We start from the raw sequence: 22,873 nt of genomic DNA, 5'->3' as shown, positions 1-22,873 counted from the left end.
CTCCTACAAAGGTTTATTGACAACTGACCCTTTTCCCTTAAATCAGAGTGTACAAATGAGCACTCAGACTTTTATTCATGGCATGACAAAAATACAAAGCAGTGTATCTGTTAAATCATTTCTATGCCCAGGAAGACTTGCTGACAGACGAACTGCTTTCACAACCAAAGTGTTTTCTGACCCAGCAGGGATTATTTTGTCTCTTCCTTGCCATGACAGTGCTCGTGATTCAGTTGATTCCTTCTGCATATTCCTGCTTCCCAGGCACGAGGGACCTGCCTGCTGCGTTGGATCTGCCACAATTTCTTTGCCCAAATATTTAGTCTTTCAATCAGTCACACTGCTTTATGGCAAGAGAGGAGCCTAATTAAATGATGTGGGTTCATGAGGCTGTAAATGGAGGTGTGGCCTCGTGTGCTGTGTGACAAAAGCGCCAGGGGCAAATGCCTCATCCATCCTCCTTCTATGTCAGGTGGCCTTTCCTCAGGCTCAGCTCTGTGGAGAAACCCTTGTGCAATAGGAATGAGGCACAATTAGAGTTTAATAACAGTTTTATACCTGCCCTCCGCATGGACTTTCCTATTTTGCAAGAGAAGCTGCCTGGAGGTTTAGCATAATCTAACACGGAATAATTTTTGCACACAAAACATCAGCAAGAGTGTCCACGCTATCATTTGGTGAGCAGCAACTTTAATCAGTGGTTAGTTCAGGCCTTTCCTTCATGAAAACATGTTTGGTGAAATTCTTCATAATTCATTTTCATCAGCCAGCGATGTTTAGATCTTTCAGACACTTAACGTCAACCCTAATTATAATGATAATGGATGCTGGAAACAGTGGATGACCAGTCTCAGAGGAATTATAATCTCAATAGACCACTCATAAAAAGAGAAGGATTTACACAAGGGAAGCAGTATGCTCAAGAGTGACTGAATCAGGACTCTGTCTTGCTTGCGATGTCTGCTTTAGGAAGGATTTTGAGGTGTTGGCATTTACAGGAGTTATGTAAAGAAGAAAAGCTGAGGAGTCTGAAGACACGGATGCTAGCCAGCCACGAGCGACAAAAAGAAACCAAAGGGCACCTGGGTATCTCTGCTTGGATCCCAAGAACATGCTCAGAACAAGCTTTACAGGCAACGGCAGTAAAAAGAGTGCAAATGAGAATCAAATTCTCTCTCTCTCTCGCTGGGAACCTGTCCAGGTGACTAAGGGGGCTAAAGCGCTTCCTCACCAGCATGCCCTTAGGCAGCATCAGCTCCGCACCTCTCTCTGAGATGCCATGAGGCTCATCCACTTCATCCCATTCACATGCAGACCCAAACAACGCCCGACCTGCAAAGGCAGAGCTCAGAACATGCTACTTCTGTGCGTCGGGTCAACAGTTCAGGTGACTACCAGAATTTCCCCTTGCCTGTAAACCACACGGCCAGGTTATGTGCTGACTCGGCTTCTTTTCTTTTCAGTTTCAGCTTTGTGTAGAGAGGTACTTTGAAATTATGCAAATGTACAGGTTTGATTCTCCTTTCACATTCATGTTTCACATTCATGTGAACTCCGATTCAGATTCAAATTTACATTATAAATATATATATATACACACACACACGTATTTTGCTCATCATGACTTAGAGCCCTGGAGCATGGAATTACGTGTCTGCAGTACATGTGCAAACAGGCTGGCAGCAGGGGTTGTTTCAGCACCCGCCTTTGCTCATTCTGCCTCGGAACTGGAGAGGCTGCAAGATGAAATATTAGCCTAGTTGTACTGCAGTGTCCTGTAATTTTATTAAGAGACTGAATATCTTTTGTGGTCTCCTTTTAAACCTAAGGACTGAAATCCTGAGATTTCCTGAGACTCTCTGCTTTGATTTTTTCCCAAGGAAAAGTTTTGAGGCCGTGACACTGCGAAGAAGATGTGAGAAGTGTGATGCAAGTTTGCCGCAGAGATTCAGAAAGAAAACACCAAAAATCATAAAAGGTACTTCAGGAATGTCCATAAGCCAGTCCTATTATCTGGGGAGGCTGACTCACAGAGTTTTCAGAACTGGAATTAGCCGTGTTGTGCAGGGCTACCCTCTGCCCTACTTCACCTATGCAACCACCCGTACCAATAAAACAATTATACAGCATTATTATTCTTATTTAGTAGTGTGCTCTGCCCACTGGTCCAGACCAGCAACACAAATGATAGAGCAGTGATCCTACTGTGTTTTCTTGAACTTTTTGCCCAGGCCTCCTGGCGATCTTAAAACACAGCTGTTCTGTGGAGATCAGAAGAGGTCAGAGGCAGCAGATGAAAAAGTGATTAATTTGAAAAACGTCTTGTACACTTTCACAGTAGTCGAAACCATACAGAAACTCTGCGTTCAGACTTCATGTGCGCGTCTTTAGATAATCTGAGGAATATTAGCTAGCCATTGTCTTGGTGCACACAGCTGACGTCCCTACTGCTATCTGCCCCTTTTCCAACAGAGGCAGAGAGACAACATCTCTTCAGAAACATGGGCAATTTGGGTTGGACAAACTGTCAAAAGGATGAGGCATTTAAAAAAATAATAATAATAATTTAAAAAAAAAAATAAAAAAATAAAAATCAAACCCAAATAATGAAATATTGCATGACTAGCATGGAGGGTAGAATTGCAAAATGACACAGAAATGAAATAGTGAAACAAATCTAAGTTTCACAGTTATAATAATATTTCATACAGATCTTTAGATGGATTAAGTCGACCTAGCTTCATCCATTCATTCCCTTGAACCAAAATGAAGTTTTTGCAGTTGAGGATCTGGCTTCTTCTTCCTCCACAACCGGGCACAGATACAGCTTCCTCTTAACACTTTATGCAGAGGCATCTCATTTACAAATTGTGAGAGCTTATGTCAATGTGTTGAAGTTCATTTTGTTTAAGCATGCAGTTCTCTTGCCTGAACACAAACAATATATGCAGCAGCTATAATTTTCTTGTGACTAATTTGACCTCATAGTTGTGGGCGATCAAATGCTTTGCCATTTTTGGTCTGCAAAGAGCTACTCCTTTAATTATATTATAACTGAGATAACTGAGCTTTTTTTTTTTTTTTTTTTTTTTTTGGTCTAGCCTTGTGAAAGGGTTGGTTAACACCTTTCTTGGAGTAGACTTCATGAACATGTAAAGGAAAAAATTCTCAGATTTTTTTTTTTTTTGTAAAGCAAAGCTAATTAATGCATGAAGTACAGCAGAGTTAAGTAGTAGAATCACAGCTTGTAAATAAAGATAAGAAAATTATAAGAGGTGTGACTGATATATATGTAATTACCTGCTTAGGTGGCAGGAGGTGGCCTGGTCTGGAAGAACCAGAACGGATTTGGGAGGCAGGAAATCCTGTGTTGTAATCCTCATTCCACCCATGAGTTGTGTTACTGCAGGCAAATTACCCTACCTCTTCTTCACTCAATGAGAGTCACGTAAGGATTTATTAGTGGAATTGACAAATTACCTGAAACACGTAAAGTGTGATTTAGGCACTTATGGATATTACAAGGAACAGGTATAGAATCACAGAATCATAGAATCATCAAGGTTGGAAAAGACCTTCAAGATCATCAAGTCCAACCATCACTCCGACCTACCGAGTCCCACCACTAAACCACGTCCCTTAGTGCTGCATCCACACGTCTCTTAAATACCTCCAGGGATGGGAACTCCACCATCTCCCCGGGCAGCCTGTTCCAATGCCTAACCACTCTCTCTGTGAAGAAATTCATGCTAATATCCAACCTAATCCTCCCCTGGCGCAACTTGAGGCTCCAAGGGAAAAGTGACAGGAACTTCACGTCCTGTCACTTGTCACCTGAGGAAAGAGACTGAGTCTGAAATTAAAATTTTGTTACAGCATTTTCCATATTCTGTTCATAAGTGAGTGGCACAGGTGAGGAAACAGGGACTCATGACTGTTCTTTGAAAGTTAAAGGAATCTGATTTTTGTTTCTTTAGAGTAAGGGATTGCAAAACAGATTGCAAGAAGGGAATTATCACAGTAAGATGCACGACCCTGACGAGAGTGCTGCCAAAGGGCTGCTGATAGCATAGAATCAGGACTTTATGTATCTTCCAGATAGGAATAAGAGAATCAGTGTCAACTCTCAAGACAAACAAACAAAAAGTCTCAAAAAATAAAAAATAATCAACTGTTAATGACCAATTAATACGATGCTATAAATTCATGTTAATCCAGAATTTTACTCAAAAGCAATGTTTGTTAAAAGGATCTAAACTCCTGCTTATAACATCTCATCCCTGCTATATACAGAGAAAAAAAGCCTGAAAGATGGGGAAATCCAAGAGGAAGCAAACAGGAGGCTGAGTCATCACTGAGACCGTGCAGTCAGAGGGTAGATGTAAAATCCTGAAAAGCACACATCATCAGCTTTATCGAGCTTTGCTTCAACCAGATTCATTTAGATGGCAGAGGACAATTCCAGTAAATCCCCCCAGCGTTCCTCAGTGTTCAGACCACCCGTGTGTGAGGTGTGTTACAAGCACAGCCGGAACATCTGTGTGTTTCCCAGGTGTTACATGATGACTGACTGCTTGATATTGTCTCATTTGATAACATACAAGCTATACATCTGGAGCTATTTACCCACCTAGCATCTGAACAAATCACTTTTCTAACCTGCCACAGGTTAGCAGGGGTCTGGTGAGAGGATTCCTGCATGAGATCCTTCCAGGCTATGGCCACCGATGCACTGAGTCTTAGGGTACAGAAAGAGGGGCAAACCCTTTCCAGGTTGCTCCTAGGACTGCCTGAAAATCCTTTCTCTTTTCAGTGCATTTAGTTCAAAGATGAGTCTTACCTCCACCGAATTAAATTAATTAATTTAGGTCAAGCCACCTCACATGCATGCTGGCCCAAGTCTCTGCATCTTTTATAACCTCTATACCTCCATAGCATCCATCCACAAAGAAGCCTTGAATTTCCTGTTGGGGTGGATAACTGCACCCTTTCAAGGATGAGGACCTGAAATAGGTTGACCTCTTTCACACTTTTCTGTTCTGAGTCACTGCTGAGCAAACAAACACTGTCATGAACAGAAACTGAAAAATACGAAAAGAAACTAAGGAAATGGCAGGATGTAAGGAAAGAGCAGGACAGTGGAGAAGTATTTTGCTCCTCTAATGCTAAAAATCCCTGGAAACATAGAAAAGTTCTCGACATTTGGCTGTGAAAAGAAATCAGAGAGGTTTCACTGCAAAAGACAAGCCACTAAAAGATATTTTGCTAGTTACAAAATTAATTTTGCCTGGGTAGTTGGAACATAATGACTACAACAATACTACAACTACAGCGAAATGGAAAACAGCCAGGTCGTAGTTTTGTTTCTGGCACGGAGCCGAAGCATTTAATACCTTTGATATTGTTTCATGAAACCAGGCAGATGAATTATGGAAGAGTTTTACAAAATGTGAAAAGGTAAAAGTAAATTGAAACATATAAGAAAGAAATTTTCATTAGGAGGTAGATAAAGAGCGTGAAGTGCTGGAGAAGGTTGACTGATGTGGGGCTGAGTAGCCAGTTTTATGGGTTTTAGCAATTGACTTGAAAGAGCCAAGCCTGGTTGGATCCAGAACATAAGATTCAGAGCTGGAAAGTTGGAGGACTTGGGTTAAATGTTAAGAAAACAACCAGAATTTGTGAAACAAAGGAAGTTACCTAGCCCAGCTGGAACTGGAGTAGGAAGGACAATAGTCTAGCTCAGAGGCCAAGGCAGAGATTTCAGAGCTCTCCAATAGAAAAGCCCAGAAGCAGAAAGACAAGCGTGGATCAAATTTCAAATCCTTTAAAAAACAAAAAATTAAGGAGCTATACACAGGGTAACAAACAACAGGAGCCGACACAATGTCTGGCATCTGAATGGTGGTGTAAGATCTGAAAAGGATTACATCACTCGGGCAGGGTTTGCCAGCAGTAGCAGGTTGTGCACAGCAGGCTGGGAGGGAATGACAGCAGCCCCACCAGCTCTGAGGAATTCTTTGTAAGAGAACAGGCTCCAGCACAACGGGGGAATGAATGACCCAGGGAAACAATGAGGGAAAGAAGGAAGCATTGTTCTGAGAAGACACGGAGTGCCTGCTCTCAGGTGTGCAGGCCAACGCGATGCCACAGGCAGTGAATGGCATTGGTATATGCTCAAATCTACAGCAGTAAAAGGTTGGCAAAAGGAAAATCTGCTCTCACTCTGGCTTGGCTGATTGCCAGCAAAGGAGGTGAACTTCCTCAAGGCCTCATGTGGCAGAGGATGAGGCAGGACCAGGGGAGGGCTGGAGGGAAGCTGAAGGAGGGCCGCAAGCACTGAAGCGTGTCAGGCAGGAGCGTGTCTTCTGATTTTCGCCCTTCACCCTACGTCCAGGTGAACTGTCAGTCCAGCTAGGTGAAGGGAAATGTTCGGTCACTCCAGTAAGACTCTGGTCACAGATTCCTAGAGAGAAATATCTAATGCTACCAGCTGCATCGGCCTTGGTGAGTTAACACATCCGCAAAGCTGGGGGTGGGCGAGAGGACTGGCATCTCGGGGCTGAATCCAAAAATAGTAACGCTACAGGATTACCTCTGGAGAGGGGAATGCAGAAAAACCTGCCATCAGAAAGGTGCCTTTCTAAAGGATTGTGAGGCTGCAGAAACAGCAACCTCAGTTTGAGAACAACCAGCCAGGGCTGAGGCCACGGTATGCTTATTTTTTTTATGCACCTCTGGCACTGCTCTACACAAGATGTGGATTTTTCTGATATTTCCCTGGCAGCTGGCTAATTTCGGGGACTGTCAGTAAGCAACCTCTGCACGTAAATGTATAAACTGTATGCAACCCATATCTCCAACACTACATTCACCCCGACCCATACAGTCACCGCAGCTAGATGACTGTGGTCACACAGGATGGCTCTCCATCCCACTGCACTCCCTGACTCGATCCCAATGAGTGTTGTGTAAACTATCTAAATTTGCAACAAAGGAGAGCAGAAGCCCTCCCTGCACTGCCTTGAGCCTCCAAAATCTTTATGACATTCTTGAGTATAAAGCTTGGCTCACAGTATATTCACAGGGGTGAAAATTAAGAGGTGTTCATCCCATTTTGGAACTTTTAGTTTCTAGTGGAAGCCAAGGTTTGTCCTTGGGAAAGTATCTGGGGGGCTGTGAACATAAAACAGATGCCACTCAGGTCAGACCTATGCAACATGTTTCCTTTGCCTCGTTTTGGACTTTTCTTTCTGGGCCAGAGGTATGTTACTAGAGGAGTCAGCTCTTAAGTTCAACGTCTTTCTGGTAACCTTCACATCCCCTTGGAGGATAAAGAAGATTCAGGGTCTCATGGTAGGTTTTGAGTACGCAGTATTTCATGGAGACGGTCAGTCCTGCTTAACCCCATCTCCAGCTGTCATGAAGTTCCATGAAAAATCCATCCCTTCCACATTTTGTCTTAGTTTCCCAAACTTTGGTTCACCCCAGAAAAGGAAGTCTTCACATAAACGCTCTTCACTTTGGTCTTCAGCTGAGACAAAAAAAAAAAAAATCATCCAAGGATATGCCAGTACTATTCCTATAATAAGAGAAGGGGAAACTTTTGGAGGTTATCCATGATAACCCACCCACTTACCAGGCATTACTCCTCGGCACAGCCTTTCATGTCAGAAGGCAGTGTTTGGGAACATCTTGCAGGCATGACGTAGGCTATCTGTTGCTCTGCTATAAGCCATCAGATAGATCGTGCGCTACCACTGGGAACAGAAGGTTTCTGAAAATGTTTCTTAACGGAGGAAAAAGTAATGGTAGCGTTTTGAGAAGCGACACCCACACAAGTTGCCAGTCCTCGTTTCTTTCCTCGTGCCATATGTTCCTGCAGGTATGGGATCCTTCACTAGGTGATGGTTCAGCCTGCCCTGTGTACTCCTATGTTCGGGGGGGGAGTGAGAGCCTCAGCTGACAACACCTCAGCTGTTACCTGCAACAAAACAACTTGTCCCACGAAGCCCTGGCTAAACTCATGCACTCTCAAATATGATAACAAAGAATTTCAAACACGGTTATTTTCATTTCTGTGACGTGTCCTTGGACTCTGTTGGATCGGCTGCTGACAGAGTCAAGGACCTGACAGGAGCCTGGTTGTGGGCTTTCTGGCTTTTTTTTTTCCGTCTCTTTTTACTATTTTAGTCACCTAATGGTGTCTGAGCTGCAAACCAAAGCAGATGTGATTATCTCAGCTGTCACCGGGACGGAAGTGGCGTTGTAAATAGATAGGATCCAGAGCACATAGTACTTTAAAGATCCAATTGCAACACTTTGATATACAAACAGTGACAAATAGGAAACCACTGCAGTCTTTCAAGCATCAATGCAAAGCTTTCACAGGGACTATTGCCATTGTCAGCTATTTCATTCATACCTCTGAGTACCACAGAGAGCCTGCTGCAAAAGCTCCTTCTGAAAGCTGCGTGCTCAGCTTTAATGAGAAAAGGAAATGGTAGGCAGAAAATAAAGTAATTGAACTGCCACAGTTATGGCAACCCTGACATTCGATGGCAGCCCTAACAGCCGCTGAGTCAATGAGAACTGAGAAGTATATTATGGGTGCTGCAGGCTTTAAAAGGGAGAATGTTATTGAGAAGGGCAAGGTTAGAAAAACAACGCTTAAACTAGAATTAGAGGGATAAGCAAAGACTCAGCTTGAAAGAAATTGTGTTCACACAATTAAGCATGTACTTAACTGGAATTTTTACATGACTTAGCTTACACTTAAACAGTTTTCCAATACCAGCACTAGTTATTCTCATCACAGCAGGTGTTCTCTCAAATTCTGTGTTAACTACAGCATCCACTGTAGTTAAACCAATCTTTCCATGGAAAACAGCTCCTTTTACAAAATCCATCTACAAAATCCAGAACAACAACAACAAAAAACACATATTTTTGCCTATTATGTGTTTCTAGGTGACTGATAACTACAGCACATCATCTATAGGTAAAATACTACTTGAACGGTTAATTAATTTTACATTTCCAGATATATTTATTGTTAAGTCAACCCTGATTCTGCTAGTAATTCCAATAACCTAACTTTATATCTTTTTACAATTATTACTGTATTTTCCAGTACATTTTACTATATTTACTGTATTTTTAATCTCAAGAGGACTTTTCAGGGAGCGAGGTACTCCCTGACAACGCATAAGAACTGACAACACTTTTAAGGTAGACTTTAATAGCAATCAAATCACTGAATTTCCTAGATTTCTTTGAATATTGTATGATGATTGTACGATGTTTGATTTATTCATGTAATAACGTTTAGCAGGTTATTTTTATACATGATGCCCCACACTGTAGGCTTAACTCCTGCTAAGTCTTTGATGTATTTACTAGAAATAGGGATAAATCATTTTATTACAACTCCATTGAGAGCTAATCTGCAACAATCTTGAGCTGTATTATATAAACACCTAAGTTTCATTTTAAAAATTGAAAAATTTAAATGTGTAACATACTTCGGAGCCTAACATTACTTAACTAACTGTGTAAAATGTGTTAAAAATCCCCAGAATTCTATTAATGCAAATACTAAAATATTATTATAGGTAATTTTCCTTCCTTTTTTTTAAAAAAAAATAAAAAATAATTTATTTTAAGTAAATGAAACATGGACATCTGATCTAGGGAATCCCAAACAAAGACTACTGAGTACGAAACAGAAAAAGGTCTATTTTATTCTGCATGTCTGAATTAAAAGTATAATGAAAGATGTTGGGGAACTACAGGCCTGTCAACCTGACCTCAGTGCCAGGAAAGGTGATGGAAGAGGTCATCTTGAAGTCCTGCCTGACCAACCTCATCTTCTTTTATGACTGGGTGACCTACCTGGTGGATGAGGGAAAGGCTGTTGACGTACTCTACCTAGACTTCAGCAAGGCCTTTGACACAGTCTCCCACAGGAGGACTGTAGGGAGGCTCAGGGGAGACCTCATTGCTCTCTGCAGCTACCTGAAAGGAAGGTGGGGAGCTGGGGGTCGGCCTCTTCTCACAGGTAACCAGTGATAGGACTGGAGGGAATGGCCTCAAGGTGCAACAGGGGAGGTTCAGGTTGGCAATGAGGAGACATTTCTGCTCAGAAAGAGCAGTCAGGCACTGGGACGGGTTGCCCAGGGAGGTGGTGGAGTCACCGTCCCTGGGGGTGCTCAAGGAGAGGTTGGACGTGGTGCTTGGTGTGCCTGGGTTAGTGGGTGACACTGGTGGTAGAGAGATGGTTGGACCAGGTGATTTTGGAGGGCTTTCCCAACCCTAATGATTCTATGATTCTCTATCCCAAAGTGCCAAAGGAAATTACTAATTGAGGAAAGTTCAAGTCAGAATCCTGTTTGTCTTGCAAGAGTCATGGATTGCATACGTTGCAAGGACCTGATTGACATGGCTATACTGGCTAGCAGAGCTATTCTGTGATAAGAGGACAGCTTCACCTCCATGACCAACTAAACTTCAACCTTTTGGCAATAGCTAAGAGAACCGCAAAATGAAACACAGATGCTTTTGCATTGTGGAGACACAACTGTTGAAAACTCACTGAAAGATTAAAAGCCACCTTGATTTTGAAGATTTCTAAGATTAATTTTGATTGTGTGGTGCAAACACATCCGATTGGTATCGTTGCTGAAGTTCCAGTGTTATACTTTTACCCTCCCTCGGTCTGCAACTTGAGAGAGAAGCAGGACAAAGGCAGAGAGGAAAGCTGGGTATCTAAAATATAGATACCTGTATCTTCTGGCTGCACTGTGCTTCCTTTAGTGCTGATGGTCATTAAGAGACCCCTCCAGGAAGCAACCACCTCATGCTAAGGCTGAAGTACACCAAACGATCTGCCCTCTTGCTGCTGCCCCTTGTCCCTGGGGGTACAACTTAGTAGGGGTACACCTTGGGGTACATGTGGCAGTCACATACAACACCCAAGGCTGCTGCAAAGTTGTGGCCTGCCAAGGCTGCAGAGATACATCTCCAGGACTCAGCGTAAACAAACAACTGGATGCGTCATCTAACATAGCACCACCCAGCTACTGCCAAAGCCAAAATGGTCTCTGATTGTACTGACATTGTACAGTGTTTGAAGGGGCATGCAGTGGCCACGGAGGCTGGCAATGGCATGCCAGCACTGCAGCTTGCATGGAGAGCTGGTGGGTATGACACGTGTTGTTATAGGGCAGCACCAGCAGCGGTGCCTACCCCTGTCTTGAGGGAGCCGACTGCTATGTTTCAGCAAGTCCTCTGGCTGGTGGAACAAAATATTATTAAATATTCCTATTTTTTTTTTTACTGCTTGATGAATTTGCTCCTTTTTAAGCTCACATTTCCGAGTACTATGACCATTTACTTCACTTCACTGTATCTCTATGAAACCCAGTGCAATACGCTTTTTAAAAATGGACTAAATTCAGATTTTAAGTTCACTTTAGCAGCAAGTAGAATGTTTGGCTTGCAAAGCTTGCCTTTCAGTAGGCTGAATGTGTTTCCGTGCTAGGAGTTTCCAGGAAACTATTAGGTTACAATTACAAGAAGTAAAAACTGCCGCAGCAGAATTGTTAACTGGAAGTCAGAATTTCCTTTACACCATTCCTTTTATGCCTAGTCCTAACTGGCTATCACTTAGTGGGCTGGCTTAAATACTGTTTCTTTTCTTTTTTTTTTGATACATTGTTTTGGCATGTATGTGATTTTTTTCTTCTTCTTCCTGATCCTAAACTCCAGTTTTTTGTTCTCTGGTCTGTTTCTTTTACCTAATGCTGGATTATCTACTTAGAGCAGTGTTCCCTAAATCTTTCCAGGTTATCAGGCTCTCTTCTTTACATTTATTAGTGATATGCCCAATCTTTAAAACAGGTTACAGACAGTTTTTTATATTAATTTCCGGCTGGCTAATTACATGGTCAATAATCCAAGAAGGAAAGTCTATAATAAGTACAATAAAAACAGTGCTTGCTCTAAGGAACAAAGTTGAAGCAGACTTTGCAAACTAAAGGAAGAGAAGGAAAGAACATGATGGGTGGATTCAATTGGAAGAAATACATGTTGGTGTTTTTTTTTTTTCCTTTTATATTTTTTCCCCTAAAATAATAATGTAGACAATGAGAAACTATGAATGAAGATAACTAGAGCACAATGCAAAATCTGAAGAAAGAAATGGAAGCATGATTTAAGAAGGCTCGGAAAATAACGACTATAGGAGTGATACTGCACAACATATGGTATCCCAAACAGATCTGTACTCCATAAACTCAGATGACCCCTGTTCTTAAAAATTAGGATGCGAGCAGATGACCCTGAGAAAGTGAGAAAGTGAGAAAGCACACAACTGGAATGCTGGCTGAGCCAGCAACAGAGACAGCGAACAGTTTGTTTGATCCTATCTGGCAGTTATTTGAACATAGATCTGAAAGCTGATAAGGACCAAAGACCTATTTGTCACCGCCCTACACGTTACAAAGTTCTTTGCAAAATAAATGCAAGGTTTGTTTAAAGCCAGAGCATTTGCATTTAGTGGGATTTTACTCCCTGTTATCATAGGATTGAGCAATCGCACTGGAAAATGGAAGCGAAACTTGCATCACAAGAAATGACACAGAAAGCTTTATATGTTTGCTTATACATATTTTATATGTACAATACAAAAATGATGTACATGTTTACACAGTTGTTTGTATAACAAACATAAGGTTTACAGACAATTTGTCACTGCTGTAGCCCCTGGAATGCGTCAGTAAATCTGTGGCCCCGAATCTCCTTACAGCTGCTTGTATATTTGGAGTATAAGCCATGGTAGCTTCTGGAGGATTTATCAGTTTAGCAGACAGCTGTGACTGTGTTTAGGAGAGAACCTAAGGACAAAGTTCTCTAAAATAAAACTGTGCTTGGCTATTCCGTCTTCCGACAGATGAGATTTTTCTACGAAGAGCAAAGACTCTAAGTGGAAGAGACAGGACCTCCTGGAATGATCACCCCCACCCCATACCATTTCATGTCCCACAGGATGTGAGGGCTTCTTTCTTTGAATTTTTCTGGTCTAATGTAAAAAAAATAAAAAATACAATGGATGGATGAATGGATAGAATACATATTATTAGAAAAAATTCAAAACATTTCAGCAAACACACTTTTAACACACTTTTTTTCCATGGGAAAAGAACCTTGTTAGTCACATTGTTGAGCAAGCTTCTCGAAGGCTCTTGGATGTTACAGTTGCTACAGATAACCCAACGCAAGGTGTAGCTTTCCAGCTATAGCTTGTGAACAGACAAAAACTTCCTTTTTTTTTTTTTTTTTTTTTTTTAACAGCTTATTTTGTTTGCAGATGCAATTAAAATTGGGTTTGTTAAATGTAAGTAAGGACTGTTTGGTAGGCTTTGGAAGAGACAAGAGTGAAATCTAAGAGATATAAATACTCTAGCAAGCAAGAACAGGTCTGAATGCAAGCTTCATTTCCTTTTGTGACAGTATATATATATTTAAAACAATATAAATACACGCTAAACAGCACATCTGGAAAACCTAGGAAATCAAGTCTAAAATTACATTTTTCCTTTGGCTATGCAAAGGATGTTTGACAAATACTCGTGGACTTCCATTTGTCGTGTTTCATAGGAAAAACAAGCAACAGACAGTAGGCATCTTGAGCTGGTCTGCATCAATTCATGTGCAGGGCTCCTCTGACAAGACCACTGTGCTTAACAGCTGAGCAAATTCTAACTGCGCTTCTATGAAATGTGTGTTTTGTCATAACACTCACTGGTCACATTTGAGAGGTTTTAAATAATCATGTGAATAAACATTTTGATTAGGAGATGTTGGCTTTACATAGTGTTGCGTCCAGTTATAAATGCAAAAGCCTGCTGCATAGTCCAGGACTGGTCATGAAATGTTTACTTTATTTCTTGGAAACATGTCTGACTTTAGTTCTGTATTATTCATAATAACTCCAGCGTTCTGTTTTACAATTTTCTTATTTACACCACATCCACAAATTCACTCTTGCAGCTGTTCCTCATGTGATTATTTCTAGTAGTTTCATTGTGGTAACCCATGTGAATGAGGCTTATTGTTGTGGTATACCATCATAGTCTGCAAATATGCAAAAATTATAAAGGGACAGGAAACTTTCAAATCCTTTAAAAGATTTCTTTTGTTTCTGGGTATGTATTCTTTTCGGGGTTTGCATTTTGTTGGTTTTTATTTTTTAGATTATCCTGCAGCTATTTAAGAAGAGCTTAAAAAAGTTTAACATCTGCTTCCACTGAATTGCTTTAAGTCAACTGAAGGACAGCAAATAGTTCAGATAACTGTCAGAGCTTTAGCCTGTATAAATTAGATTTTATGCAGCTAAGAAAAATTAAAAAAAATATTGTATAGATTGTTTTATCATTGTTTCATTTATGACAGTATAACTGTTATGATTATCTTACATGACAGCCAGATGAATTGGCAAGGAAGAAAGCATAGCTGCCATTGCAAGTCTATTATTTTGCCGTATATTTATACTGGGGTAACAAGTTCCTAAATACAGTACCACAACAGATAATGGACAAGTATGAGCTATATAAAAAAATCTGTTCTCCTCTTGTTCTTGTGAACAGCACATAGTGAAAACTGATCCCTTTTGCCAGCAAAGATCTCTGCTGCATCAGTTATTCTGCCATGGAGATAAGAGCTGTGAGCTTTTGGATTCGCATACGCTATAAACAATCACTGCTTGAACATTTCAGCTGAATACAGCTCACTTCATATGACTTATTTCTCAGCTCTTGCCTCGGAATTGCATATAAACTGGCCTTGAAACGAGGAACATTTATCCAAATTATAAGTGTATCAAGAAGTTACCTACTCAGCGTGAAAGAAATGGAAGCTATGCCAAATTAAGTGAATGGACAGCCAAGTCTATAATGGAGGATTTGTAGTCCTAAAGACTATGAGTTACAGTGCCTGCAGGAGACCTTGTCAGTACCTTCATGCGTTAGGTGGATACCAGCCATCTTCTCACACTGTTCTTAAAGTGGGTGAAGAGTCATCAACATTAGCACTGCAAGAAATACATTACTGGTTTGTGTAGTAAGGAGGTAGTCTTGCAATAATGAGTGTTGTACTTGAATCCTGAAAAAGTAGCAGATTTTTTCTGCTGTTTCAATGGAAACATCTCTGATAACATCAAGAAAGACTCCTCTGAGTAGGGAGAGATGAGGGGCAGGCACTGAGCTCTGCTCTCTGGGGACAGCGACAGGACCCGAGAGAACGGCATGGAGCTAGGACAGGGGAGGGTCAGGCTGGGGGTTAGGGAAAGGGTCTGCACCCAGAGGGTGGTCGGGCACTGGGACAGGCTCCCCAGGGCAGCGGTCACAGCACTGAGCCTGCTGGAGTTCAAGAAGCGTTTGGACAACGCTCTCAGATCCATGGGCTGATTTTTGGGTGGCCCTGTGCACAGCCAGGAGCTGGACTCAATGATCCTGTTAGGTTCCTAACAACTTGCAATATTTGATGATTCTATGACTATAGATAAGAAATCAAGGAATTGGCATATAGTCTGTTTTAGCTGGAAATCTCCACCACTACTGAGCAGGAATCATCTTCTAAAGGCTACAACAATGCTTACGCCAATAATAACAGAAAGATGTGTCCCTTGGTATCCACTTAAGCTGCTGGTGGTGGTCAGGATGTGATGTGAGGCCTCACTTAAAAGTGTGCAGTAGTTCAGACAGCAGTTCAATGAAAGCTATGAAAATAAATAAAAAATGAAAATTGCACAAGTTAAACTCTAAGTCATTTAAAAACCTGAGTAAATTAAATTGATACAAAACCCATTGCATCCATTTTTTACTTTTGTAAAATGTAGCCTCCATTACCTCAGTTTAACCCAAACCATTTAAATCAGTTCAGACAAATGTACGCAATCTAAAACAAATTCAAAGTACCTCCTTGGAAGTGCATCCATTTCTTACAGGCTTACAATCACGTTTGTTGTACACAGTCCTAAATAGATGAAAACTAAGTGGAATTCTGCTTCCTTTACATGACTAACTCCCCAGAAGATGTTAGTAACATTCATTGGTAAGATCTTACTTTCCGATTATCCCCGAAGCCTGAATTAAACTGATTACTGAAAGAAGAGTCATAATTGTCTTATGAGTCAGTGGAAAAAAAAAAAAAAAAAAAAAAAAAAAGGAAATGAATGATTCTGTATCCTACTGAACTTGCCCAGGAGTTTATTTACACAGAACTATAATTACCCCAGTTGGAAGTTAGCCAGGGCATGAGAGTTAGCACCAGTTCTGGTTGAGTTCGTGATCTCGAGGAACATGGGCCTGGCAAAGAGCTGGGTCAGGACCCTGACCCTCAGAAGAGCGAACTTCCAGCTGTTTGAAAACCTAGTGGATGAGATCCCCTGGGACACTCCTTAGGGACAGAGGAACTGATCAGAGCTGGCGACTCTTTAAGGACATTTTTCTTAGAGTGCAAGAGCTCCCCATCCCCGTGTGTAAGAAAGAAAGCAAGGAGAATGGGATGGCTGAGCAAGGACCTGCTGGTCAAACTGGGGCGCAAGAAGGAAATGCACAGGCAGTGGCAGCAGGGACACGTGGCCTAGGAAGAGCACAGGGATGCAGTCCGGATGTGCAGGGACAGGATCAGGAAAGCCAAGGCACAGCTGGAACTGAGCTTGGCAAGGGGTGCAAAGAATAACAGGAAGGGATTGTATAGGTACAATGGCCTGAAGAGAAAGGCCAAGGAGAGTGAACCCCGTCTGATGGATGAAAAGGGTGAACTGGTAAGGACAGACATGGAGAAGGCTGAGGTACTCAGCAACTTCTCTGCCTCCTTCTTCACTGACATATTTGAAAAGTCCTGGCAGTCAGGCAAAGTCCCTGGTGACTGCAAAAAGGGAAACACCACTCCCCTTTTTAAAAAGGGTAGAAAAGAAAACCATTGGAGCTATAGACTGGTGAGCCTCACCTCTGTGCCTGGCAAGATTACAGAAAAGATCCTCCTGGAAGCAATGCCAAGGCACATGCAGGACAAGGAGGTGATCTGAGACAGCCAGCATGGCTTCACCAATGGCAAATTGTGCCTGACCAATCTGGTGGCCTATGATGGAGTGACTGCATCAGTTGACAAGGTAAGACTGACTGATATAATCTACCTGGACTTCTGTAAGACCTTTGACATGGTCCCACATGACATCCTGATCTCCAAGTGGGAGAGAGACAGGTTTGAAGGGTGGACCATAACTTATCCAATGGATAAGGAGTTGGCTTGAAGGTCGCACCCAGAGAGAGGTGGTCAATGGCTCCATGTTCAGGTGGAGGCCAGTGATGAGTGGTGTCCCTCAGGGGTCTGTCCTGGGACTGGTGCTCCTTATCAATGACATAGGCAGTGGGATCGAGGGCACCCTATGCAAGTTTGCAGATGACACCAAGCTGAGTGGTACAGTCTATACAGCAGAAGGAAGGGATCCATCCAACGGGATGTGGACAAGCTTGAAAAGTGGTCCCATGTGAACTTAGTGAGGTTCAGTGCAAGGTCCTGCACCCGGGTTGGGGCAATCCCAGCCCTGAGCACAGCCTGGGAGAAGACCTCACCGGGAGCAGCCCTGCGGAGAAGGACGTGGGGGTGCTGGTGGCCAAACAGCTCGCCACCAGCAGCAGTGTGTGCCTGCAGCCCAGCAGGCCGACTGCGTCCTGGGCTGCACCCCCAGAGGGGTGGCCAGCAGGGAGGGAGGGGATTGTGCCCCTCTGCTCTGCTCTGCTCTGCTCTGCCCTGGGGAGGCCACACCTGGAGGGCTGCGTCCAGGCCTGGGGGCACAGCACAAGGAGGGCGTGGGGCTGTCAGAGCGGGGCCAGGGGAGGGCCACGAAGGTGGTCAGAGGGCTGGAGCACCTCTCCTGTGGAGAAAGGCTGAGGGAGCTGGGGATGTTCCCATAAGAAGACTGGGGAGAGTTTACTGCAGCCTTTTAGTACTTCACAAGGCTTACAGAAAAGATGGAGAGCAACTTTTTAGTCAGGCAGATAATGATAGAGGTCAAGGGGAAACACAACTAAAAGTGGGAAGATTTAGATTAGATGTTAGGAGGAAATTCTTTACTCTGAAGGTGGTGAGGGACTGGAACAGGTTGCCCCATCCCTGGAGGTGCTCAAAGCCAGGCTGGATGGGGCTTTGGGCAACCTGGTCTGGTGGGAGGTGTCCCTGCCCACAGCTGGGGAGTTGGAACTGAGTGATCTTTAAAGTCCCTTCCAACCCAAACCATTGTGTGATTGATGCTATGATTCTGCTTTTAAGAAAAAGAGGCTATATTTATGCAGTGAATCAATGCAGAGAAAGATGTAGTTGTTTATATTAATCCTTCAATACTGCCACTGAACATTAAAAATATAATCGGAAAAATGAGCTTTTAAAACTGCATCTGAATGGGTTGAAACCCTGCAATGCATTTACTTCATTCTTCCTCAAGTTCCTATTGGCAGGACTGCAATAATTTAGTTTAAAACACCAATTTCTATTGAAATGGATAGCATCATTCCATGAAGCAGGTCATTCATATCATTTTAGGAACAGAAACGTGCTGCCAACACATCACTGAGAAACTTCCATTAATTCTTCCTGGCCTTCATGGCATGGTATACCCAGTTTTCCCGGTAAGGGATAACAGAATATTTTTGCTTTTCTGTTTTGCAACAGAGGCATCTCCCCCACATACGTGCTCTTTCTTGCTAATATAATCAAAGGAAACAACATCAAAGGCCGTTACAATGCATCTGCTCACTGGAAATACAAATTTCCTCTTACCCTAAACAGCTGGTTCAGGTATTTGAAATTAAGATGAATTAAAGACTTTGTAGACCTGGGGACACCATCTGATTAAAAAATGATGCATTCTTAAGAGTGGCTATTTTGGTTTCATGGGGTATATCAGTACTGCATAATCAAAGTAATTTCTAAATGGATGTGTTTGTACATTTCTGTATACAAACTTCAGTATGCTGCTATATTCAGCTAAAAATAAATAAATAAATAAATAAAAAAGAACTAAACGTTGTTATTCAGAACTATTTGTATGAGCTGCTTGCATAGCATTTGGGAAGGACAGATTAGCTGTATCTGGAAGAAAGTCAGTCTTAGCCAGATGCAGAAAAACCACTCCATTATGCCTTTTGGGCACTGGGAGAATATTAAAAAGAAGCTCAAATGAACCTACTTCAGCACATCGTTGAATGGGTTACTATGTTTGAAGATGTTAAGAAAGCCATCCATCAGCAGTATTGTTTCACTTTAATTTTACGAGTATACAGAACTAGTAGCTCATTTTAAATCAAAATGCTGAAAAACACTATCAAAGTGTAGCTTTTCATGCTTCTGCCTTTTAGAGCACAGAAAGGAATGCATTTTAAGAGCCAGCTTTTAGTTGCTGATTATCTGTAAAACGCCCAGAGTGTCTGTGTATCTAATGTTTAGTGAGTACTCCCTTACCTCCTCTATTCTTTTCGCACTTTGCCCACATCATTTGTTATGATTTTGTGGCCATTAGCTTGTCAGCTCTTTTCTTTTCTTAATTGAATGGATTTGAAGACCAGAAAGGCCATTATGATCTTCTAGCACGATCTCCATGGCAGTATAAGCCAAGAAATTTTATAAAGAGAACTTTGCTTTGAGTCCATAATTTGAGGAATGACTAAGAGCCCAGGATTTAGAAAAGATGCTGAATCTTAATTTAGAATTTGGGAGACAGAGTGGGGTGGGTCTTTAGTCATATTATACCAAACAACTCTTCTTGCAGCTAAAAGAAAAAGGATCTTACGCTTATGCCAAATTAGTATAATTTCACCTGCCAGTTACTGGTTCTCACTGTCATTTCATCTGACAGATTAAAAAGCCTTTTAATATTCAAAAATCTTCTTGCCTTGCAAATCCTAGCACACTATGATCTAGCTTTTGTGTAAGCTAAACAGATGCTTCTTCAGTCTCTCACTGCCAGGCAGATTTTCTTGGCTTTTCCAATTTGTCAATTATTTGTGCTGGAATGTGGTACCACTAGTTCAGAAATAGCTCTATGAATGCCATATATAACAGCGTTACTACTGTTTCATCATATTCCTCTGCTTCTATATTTCCAGCTTTGTACCATAAGCACAAATCTTTTTGAGCTGTTCATAACCACACTACAATATCTTTATAATTTGACCTAAAATATTCTTTGTACTTAGATGCCTTTCCACTCATTTGCATTAAAATAAACAGTTTAGTAAGGCCATTTTCCCTCAAAAAAGCAGGCTGTGCTTCAAAAGTAACATCTCCCAATACATATTTACTGCTCTATCCATGTTATTACATTTACGAACATCTAGTAGGGATTATTTTAAGTTTTCTTTAAATAAGCTAACATTGACTGACTGATTCATTACAACCAATGAATGATTGGAATGAGGACTGTAACAAAATCGAAGCCTTTTGTTAAACTGGTCTCCATACAATGATGATTTTCAAGATATAATTACTTTTGAGATCTACTGGCTATTTTTTTTTTTTTTAATTCAGATGAATAATTGTTGCAGATTTTTTATTTTTAATACTTCTATAATTTTATAATGTCTTCATGGCTGTTCAAAATCTATACAGTTACTTTGCTAGGCAAAATGCTGACCCCAGTAAGCAATAGGCCTAAATTCCAGTAAATCCAGTTCAACAATTAGACACTCAACAATTCTTTAATTCTTACATGTGATTCCTATGCTTGACTTTCCATGATTTTGCCAAAGATTCCCATCATGTGACTTTAGCTCTAATAACCTCTTGCTTTACATTTCTATTGGGCACAAAATCAGTTTCTTGCTTCCTTTTCTGGATCTAACAGATAGGTTGATTTTCAGTTTGAATGACTCAGAATCCTGGAGCCAATACTTGTAAAATTATTGGACATGACTTAATTGGTCCTGAAAGTTTAATTTTTTTTACCTTTATCTGTTGCTATTTAGCATTCTTCCTAGGTAATGATTGAATAAGAGATGTGCAATTAGATCCATAAAGCATTACTACATTACCCAGCTTTCTATTAAGCAAAGAAAATAAATGCTTTTGTAAATTAACATTGCTACTGAAAATTGTAATATTTCAAAGCAGTAGGGAAAGTATGCCACTGTTAGGATTTTTTCTTTCTGACACTTAACAAAAATATTTCCTTTGTCCATTTGGTAATGAGCCAACACTTCATTCATGTATTTAGCTTCTAATATTCACTCTCATTGCTTCCCAAATGCTAACTTATAACTTCTCTTTGTGAGTTTCACATCTTTCTGTGTGCTTTAAACATATTTTAATTGTTGCTTTCATTTTCTTTATACATATTTTAATCGTTGCTTTCATTTTCTATCTTCAACTAAATGCATTCAGCTGAAAAAAAAAATGAAACAAAAAACAAAACAAAACAAAACCCCACAACTTTGATGACTGTGGTAATGTCATATTTTGGGTATCCTGTGTGGTGTTCCTAAATAATCTACCATATTTGATTTATTTTTCCCATCTATCCCCACTTATACAGGTATCATTCAGAGTTTTCTTCAGATTTGGAAAACTGACCCTTTTCTAGCAAAGCTGCACAATATGTATAGGAAATATACACTAAAAAGTAGTGGTTGAATTGTGCCATTTTATATCTAAGCAGCCATGAATTCAGTAATGAGTCATCTTTCTTGTCAGAATTGGGGCTAACATATGAGTGCTTTGACAAGAACATATTTTATTTTAGAAAATGGTCATCTATTATTTAGACAAAATCTCAGGCATGTTTACTTGTGGAACTTTGAAATCTAGACATATCCCAGAGATTGAGGCAAAAAATAAAACCCGACGATCCTAAGATAGCTCATTCTAGTTACTCCAGCTAAATGTTTACATAGCTGCTCATCCAGTTCTGCGTTCAGATAATCTGTCTCAGCAGTATCCAATTTTCTGATTTATCAGCTTAAACATTGACTCATAAACCTAACAGGTCTTGGATTTGTGCAGTCAGGCACTCGAAGACAATTAAGAAGGTATCTTTAATGTGCCTGACTAGTCTCCTTCTGTGTGCTTTGTGTGTTAAAGGTGTAAACATTATTAGGGACACTCGAGTTGTGGCAGACACCCTACTGAAAAATCAGAGCTCATGTATTTGAATAAATGAGTCTTAGATACAGGTCTGCGAAGAAACCATGGAAAGACCCTTCACTGACAAAAAACTCCCTCTATGGAAGCTGTGTGGTTGTGTACTTGGACTTGTTATCTTCCATCTTTCTGAAGGAATTGCCTCAGTTGTTTGAAGCCTTATTATCGTTGTGGATGTATCTGTGAAGCATCCAGAAGAGCAGGCCCTTTCTGCGGCAGCCATTTCTTCAGCACGTAGCAGCGGATTGCCCAGGGAGGTGGTGGAGTCACCGTCCCTGGCGGTGTTCAAGGAGAGGTTGGACGTGGTGCCTGGGGACATGGCTTAGTGGGTGACACTGGTGGTAGGGGGATGGTTGGATCAGATGGTCTTGTAGGGCTTTTCCAACCCTAATGGTTGGATGATTGGATACAACCACGCCATTAGTTTTTTTTTGCCACCTGAAGTCCTCCCCTACCTCATCTACTCCATTCACTCTTGTTTTTTCTGTTAGTAGTAGGCTATTTAGTTTAACCTAGAAATGAATTGTACAGTATATTAGAATATCACAATATAAGGGCGTGCTGGGCTTAGTGGCGTCCAACCCTCCATGCACTGAAATGTTTTATTGGGGCGCTTGGTGCATGCTCTGGCCAGCCTCTCATGAAGGACTCAGCAGTTTAGAAGGGCTTTTTCTGAAGA

This window comes from Netta rufina (genome assembly GCF_964035555.1).
Source record: "Netta rufina genome assembly, chromosome: 1".
In the NCBI taxonomy this organism is placed as follows: domain Eukaryota; kingdom Metazoa; phylum Chordata; class Aves; order Anseriformes; family Anatidae; genus Netta; species Netta rufina.
The sequence above is the reverse complement of the archived record's forward strand: the minus strand, read 5'-3'. Positions refer to the sequence as shown.